Consider the following 7,101-nt stretch of genomic DNA (forward strand, 5'->3'; position numbering starts at 1 on the left):
AGTAATGAGTGAGGTAATGGAGAACAGGTGTACCTAATGATGAACGCCAGGACCGGTGGTTCGTAAACCGGTGCCGTTGAACGCCGGAGGGAAGGAGTGGGAGTCGACGTGACAGATGAGGTTAGGGCAGGGAAGAGTTCAAATACGAAGAATCATTTAGCTATTTGATTTGGAATTTTAGGACCAAAAAAATATAAACAAATAATTTTATAAACATTGAATTTGGCCGTTTTTAAATAACTGAATTATACAGATTGTCCAGAAAATCTAGCGGAAGTTTGTTTTGAAGTGTCTGTCCTATATCTGAGAGATTTAAGAAAGATCAGGAAATCATTTATATATCATATAGTCAGAGGTTTACATGCACTTAGGTTGGAGTCATTAAAACTTGGTTTTTCAACCACTCTACAAATCTCTTGTTAACAAACTATAGTTTTGGCAAGTCAGTTAGGACATCTACTTTGTGAATGACACAAGTAATTTTTACCACAATTGATTACAGACAGATTATTTCACATATAATTCACTGTATCACAATTCCAGTGGGTCAGAAGTTTACATACACTAAGTTGACTGTGCCTTAAAAAAATAGGAAAATTCCAGAAAATGGGATCACGCAGCCATCATACCGCTCAGGAAGGAGACGTGTTCTGTCTCCTAGAGATTAACGTATTTTGGAGCAAAAAGTGCAAATCAATCCCAGAAAAACAGCAAAGAACCTTGTGAAGATGCTGGAGAAAACGGGTACAAAAATATCTATATCCACAGTAAAACGAGACCTATATTGACATAACCGGAAAGACCGCTCAGCAAGGAAGAAGCCACTGCTCCAAAACTGCCATAAAAAAGCCAGTCTACGGGTTTGCAACTGCACATGGGGATGAAGATCGTACTTTTTGGAGAAATGTCCTCTGGTCTGATGAAACAAAAATAGAACTGCTTGGCAGAACACCACCCCAACCGTGAAGCATGATGGGGGTGGCAGCATCATGTTGTGGGGGTGCTTTGCTGCAGGAGGGACTGGTGCACTTCACAAAATAGATGGCATCATGAGGTAGGAACATTATGTGGATATATTGAAGCAATATCTCAAGACTTCAGTCAGGAAGTTAAAGCTTGGTCGCAAATGGGTAATCCAAATGGACAATGACCCCAAGCACACTTCCATAGTTGTGGCAAAATGGCTGAAGGACAACAAAGTCAAGGTATTGGAGTGGCCATCACAAAGCCCTGACCTCAATCCTATAGAAAATTTGTGGGCAGAACTGAAAAAGTGTGTGCGAGCAAGGAGGCCTACAAATCTGACTCAGTTACACCAGCTCTGTCAGGAGGAATGGGCCAAAATTCACCCAACTTATTGTGGGAAGCTTGTGGAAGGCGACCCGAAATGTTTGACCCAAGTTAAACAATTTAAAGGCAGCGCTACCAAATACTAATTGAGTGTATGTAAACTTCTGACCCACTGGGAATGTGATGAAAGAAATAAAAGCTGAAATAAATCACTCCCTCTACTATTATTCTGACATTTCACATTATTAAAATAAAGTGGTGATCCTAACTGATAGGGAATTTTTACTATAATTAAATGTCAGGAATTGTGAAAAACTGAGTTTAAATGTATTTGGCTAAGGTGTATGTAAACTTCCTGACTTCAACTGTAGGTATTACAGTCAGGGAGAGGTTGAAAATGTCAGTGAAGACACTTGCCAGTTGGTACGCAGTGCATGCTCGGAGTACACGTCCTGGTAGTCCGTCTGGCCCTGCGGCTTTGTGAATGTGAAGTGATGAAAAGAAGGGCAGGGTGCTGCAACCAATTGTTTTTATCATCATTGAAAAGGAGAAGGCACAACATGCTTTCACCATTAAAAAGTAAATGTTTTATTTATGCAAATTTAAAAAAGCTTGAATTCTGATGAAGGCCAATTAGGGCGAAGTCGTCAAGCTTTTTAATTGTTAGTTAATAATCAGCGATGACATAAATGACTGTCTTTTTGTCCTTCTGGTATAGAATGAGTACTAACATGACCTATTTGAGGCAGATCAGATCTATCCAGCCTACGTACACCTGTCTGTTTGTTTGACTGAATCCTCTATGTAACATAAATTTTCTATCCCTTAATATAATTTGTTGGCTTACACTGTATAATAGGATTTACAGCCCAGAGCCTGCATACTCTGATTAAATCAAACAGTTAGCCTGCATACTCTGATTCAATCCAACAATTAGCCTGCATACTCTGATTCAATCAAACAGTTAGCCTGCATACTCTGATTCAATCAAACAGTTAGCCTGCATACTCTGATTCAATCCAACAGTTAGCCTGCATACTCTGATTAAATCAAACAGTTAGCCTGCATACTCTGATTCAATCAAACAGTTAGCCTGCATACTCTGATTCAATCCAACAGTTAGCCTGCATACTCTGATTCAATCCAACAGTTAGCCTGCATACTCTGATTCAATCCAACAGTTAGCCTGCATACTCTGATTAAATCAAACAGTTAGCCTGCATACTCTGATTCAATCAAACAGTTAGCCTGCATACTCTGATTCAATCCAACAGTTAGCCTGCATACTCTGATTCAATCCAACAGTTAGCCTGCATACTCTGATTAAATCAAACAGTTAGCCTGCATACTCTGATTAAATCAAACAGTTAGCCTGCATACTCTGATTCAATCCAACAGTTAGCCTGCATACTCTGATTCAATCCAACAGTTAGCCTGCATACTCTGATTCAATCAAACAGTTAGCCTGCATAGTCTGATTAAATCCAACAGTTAGCCCGCATACTCTGATTCAATCCAACAGTTAGCCCGCATACTCTTCTCTCATCTTCTCCTTCAGAAGATGAAACCATCAGTTGGCCGTTTGGTTGGCCCTGATGCAGTGAATAATAATTAGTGGGGTCAATATAAGCGGAGTGTTTATTAGCCAGTATGATTAGTGATACAATGTTAATCCCTAATTAGGAGCTTTGTGATCAACGTGGTTGTGTTTTACTGTCTCTGTAAAACACCTGCTTTGTTGGTCCCTTGGTTGGCAATCTGACTCTTTTTGTCTTCAGCGGTTTGATCCTTCTCTTGTTGTTGGCCAACTGACGCGAATGATTGGTTGGAAACGCCTGTGTGTTGTTGTTGTAGCTGGGGTAATCTGACCAATCAGAATGTCCTCACACTATAATCTGACCAATCAGAATGTCCCACACTATAATCGGACCAATCAGAATGTCCTCACACTATAACCTGACCAATCAGAATGTCCTCACACTATAACCTGACCAATCAGTGTCCTCACACTATAATCTGACCAATCAGAATGTCCTCACACTATAACCTGACCAATCAGAATGTCCTCACACTATAATCTGACCAATCAGAATGTCCTCACACTATAATCTGACCAATCAGAATGTCCTCACACTATAACCTGACCAATCAGAATGTCCTCACACTATAACCTGACCAATCAGAATGTCCTCACACTATAATCTGACCAATCAACCCACAGACAGAGACAAAAGGGTGAGATGCCAAAGCACCTCTGTGCCAAGTCACGACTTTATAAACCTTTAGAGACCTGTCTGCAACTAAAGAGACCTGTCTGCAACTAACTGAGATACCTGTCTGCAACTAAAGCCTCAGAGAGAGACATGGTACATGGTACATGGCATGTACCAGATGCTCAGCAGGCTCTGCTCACACTTACTGGCCTGAGGCCAAACCACGACCAACAACATTGGACACTTTATGGAACAGAAAGCCTTTACTATTTCATCCTGGAATATCCAAGGCCTGAGGTCATCTGCCTTTGGCCTGAAGAGCAGAAACCCGGACTTCACCAAAGAAATCGGTAATACAGACATTGTCATCCTGCAAGAAACCTGGTATAGAGGAGACAGAACCACTGGATGCCCTCTAGGTTACAGAGAGCTGGTAGTCCAATCCACCAAACTACCAGGTGTGAAACAGGGAAGGAACTCAGGGGGTATTCTAATTTGGTATAGAGCAGACCTAACTCACTCCATTAAATTAATAATTTGGCTAGAAATTCAAAAGGAAATTATCCTAACAGAGAAAAATGTCCTCCTGTGTGCTACCTATATCCCCCCACTAGAATCCCCATATTTTAATGAAGACAGCTTCTCCATCCTGGAGGGGGAAATCAAACATTTCCAGGCCCAGGGACATGTACTAGTCTGTGGCGACCTAAATGCCAGAACCGGACAAGAACCTGACACCCTCAGCACACAGGGGGACAAACACCTGCCTGGAGGTGACAGCATTCCCTCCCACATATGCCCCCCTAGGCACAACTATGACAACATAACCAACAAAAACGGGTCACAACTCCTGCAGCTCTGTCTCACGCTGGGTATGTACATAGTCAATGGTAGGCTTCGAGGGGACTCCTATGGTAGGTACACCTATAGCTCATCTCTTGGCAGTAGTACTGTAGACTACTTTATCACTGACCTCAACCCAGAGTCTCTCAGAGCGTTCACAGTCAGCCCACTGACACCCCTATTAGACCACAGCAAAATCACAGTCTCCTTAAACAGAGCAATACTCAATCATGAGGCATCAAAGCCAAAGGAACTGAGTAACATTAAGAAATGCTATAGATGGAAGGAATGCAGTTTGGAAACCTACCAAAAAACAATTAGGCAACAACAAATTCAATCCCCTTTAGACAATTTCCTGGGTAAAACGTTCCACTGTTATAGTTAAGGTGTAAACTTAGCAGTAGAAAATCTTAACAGTATATTTGACCTCTCGGTTTTAACAACAATGACAAATGGTTTGATGAAGAATGCAAAAATCTAAGAAAGAAATTGAGAAACCTGTCCAACCAAAAACATAGAGACCCGGAAAACCTGAGTCTACGCCTTCACTATGGTGAATCACTAAAACAATACAGAAATACACTACGGAAAAGGAAAGGCCTGTGGTGTTGATGGTATCCTCAATGAAATGATCAAATATACAGACAACAAATTCCAATTGGCTATACTAAAACTCTTTAACATCATCCTTAGCTCTGGCATCTTCCCCAATATTTGGAACCAAGGACTGATCACCCCAATCCACAAAAATGGAGACAAATTTGACCCCAATAACTACCGTGGAATATGCGTCAACAGTAACCTTGGGAAAATCCTCTGTACACTTCCTCAATGAAAACAATGTACTGAGCAAATGTCAAATTGGCTTTTTACCAAATTACCGTACAACAGACCATGTATTCACCCTGCACACCCTAATTGACAACCAAACAAACCAAAACAAAGGCAAAGTCTTCTCATGCTTTGTTGATTTCAAAAAAGCCTTCAACTCAATTTGGCATGAGGGTCTGCTATACAAACTGATGGAAAGTGGTGTTTGGGGTAAAACATATGACATCATAAAATCCATGTACACAAACAACAAGTGTGCGGTTAAAATTGGCAAAAAACACACAAATTTCTTCACACAGGGTCGTGGGGTTAGACAGGGATGCAGCTTAAGCCCCACCCTCTTCAACATATATATCAACGAACTGGCGCGGGCACTAGAAAAGTCTGCAGCACCCGGCCTCACCCTACTAGAATCCGAAGTCAAATGTCTGCTGTTTGCTGATGATCTGGTACTTCTGTCACCAACCAAGGAGGGCCTACAGCAGCACCTAGATCTTATGCACAGATTCTGTCAGACCTGGGCCCTGACAGTAAATCTCAGTAAGACCAAAATAATGGTGTTCCAAAAAAGGTCCAGTCACCAGGACCACAAATACAAATTCCATCTAGACACTGTTGCCCTGGAGCACACAAAAAACTATACATACCTTGGCCTAAACATCAGCGCCACAGGTAACTTCCACAAAGCTGTGAACGATCTGAGAGACAAGGCAAGAAGGGCATTCAATGCCATCAAAAGGAACATAAATTTCAACATACCAGTTAGGATTTGTCTTAAAATTCTTGAATCAGTCAGAGCCCATTGCCCTTTATGGTTGTGAGGTCTGGGGTCCGCTCACCAACCAAGACTTCACAAAATGGGACAAACACCAAATTGAGACTCTGCACGCAGAATTCTGCAAAAATATCCTCCGTGTACAACGTAGAACACCAAATAATGCATGCAGAGCAGAATTAGGCCGATACCCACTAATTATCAAAATCCAGAAAAGAGCTGTTAAATTCTATAACCACCTAAAAGGAAGCGATTCCCAAACCTTCCACAACAAAGCCATCACCTACAGAGAGATGAACCTGGAGAAGAGTCCCCTAAGCAAGCTGGTCCTGGGGCTCTGTTCACATACACACCCTACAGAGCCCCAGGACAGCAGCACAATTAGACCCAACCAAATTATGAGGAAACAAAAAGATAATTACTTGACACATTGGAAAGAATTAACAAAAAAACAGAGCAAACTAGAATGCTATTTTGCCCTACGCAGAGAGTACACAGCGGCAGAATACCTGACCACTGTGACTGACCCAAAATTAAGGAAAGCTTTGACTATGTACAGACTCAGCGAGCATAGCCTTGCTATTGAGAAAGGCCGCCGTAGGCAGACATGGCTCTCAAGAGAAGACAGGCTATGTGCTCACTGCCCACAAAATGAGGTGGAAACTGAGCTGCACTTCCTAACCTCCTGCCCAATGTATGACCATATTAGAGAGACATATTTCCCTCAGATTACACAGATCCACAAAGAATTCGAAAACAAATGCCAATAAAGCGCTTGAATTGAGAGAGAGAGAGAGAGAGAGAGAGAGAGAGAGAGAGAGAGAGAGAGAGAGAGAGAGAGAGAGCTGTGGATCCTTCCAAACCCCCAACGACTGGTTTGGCGTGTCGGGTTGGTTCTCTCTCCCGCTGACAGACATTGTCTTGAGGTGTACAGAGATGCCTGACTGCATGTGAAAACACGTTTAATTGGTGCTAGTGCGGCTGCAGTTGTAAAAGGGAAGGAACCATTCCACCCTAAAACCCTAAAACCGTGAAACCATTTTCAGTTCAGTACCACAGGGCGATCTAATTAAGATCCTATATCAATAGGGTCGACATAAAGATGAGGAAGTGAGTAAATGACACAACGCTCTGAACGTTGTGATGCTT

The 7,101-nt window shown here is 42.0% G+C and overlaps 1 protein-coding gene across 1 annotated transcript in view; it reads left to right on the top strand.

The window, feature by feature from the left end:
• LOC135541314 (arf-GAP with coiled-coil, ANK repeat and PH domain-containing protein 3-like) overlaps positions 1–7,101 on the top strand; it is a 203,998-nt gene that overhangs the window by 29,567 nt on the left and 167,330 nt on the right. The window lies entirely within an intron of this gene.

The sequence above is a fragment of the Oncorhynchus masou genome, chromosome 6, assembly GCF_036934945.1.
Source record: "Oncorhynchus masou masou isolate Uvic2021 chromosome 6, UVic_Omas_1.1, whole genome shotgun sequence".
NCBI lineage: Eukaryota > Metazoa > Chordata > Actinopteri > Salmoniformes > Salmonidae > Oncorhynchus > Oncorhynchus masou.